This window comes from Fulmarus glacialis, unplaced genomic scaffold (genome assembly GCF_000690835.1).
Source record: "Fulmarus glacialis isolate BGI_N327 unplaced genomic scaffold, ASM69083v1 scaffold21521, whole genome shotgun sequence".
In the NCBI taxonomy this organism is placed as follows: domain Eukaryota; kingdom Metazoa; phylum Chordata; class Aves; order Procellariiformes; family Procellariidae; genus Fulmarus; species Fulmarus glacialis.
The window spans coordinates 1-213 of NW_009192391.1; positions in this window are offsets into that span (position 1 = coordinate 1).

Genomic DNA, 213 nt, shown 5'->3' on the forward strand with positions numbered 1-213 from the left:
CCGGCCAGGGCATGTGCGAGCGGGTGGTGGCACAGGGAGAAGGGAAGCTGGGCGGCGTTTGGTGGGTTTGCTTTTGCTTTTCTGTCTCGGAGCTGCCAAACCCTCATTTCTTCAAAACGCTGTCCCTCCCCCAGCTTCCCCGGCCCGCTGGAGAGTGGGTGGATGGAAATACCTTTCTTGGGATAAGGAATAACTGGCGTGATGGGGGCAGTG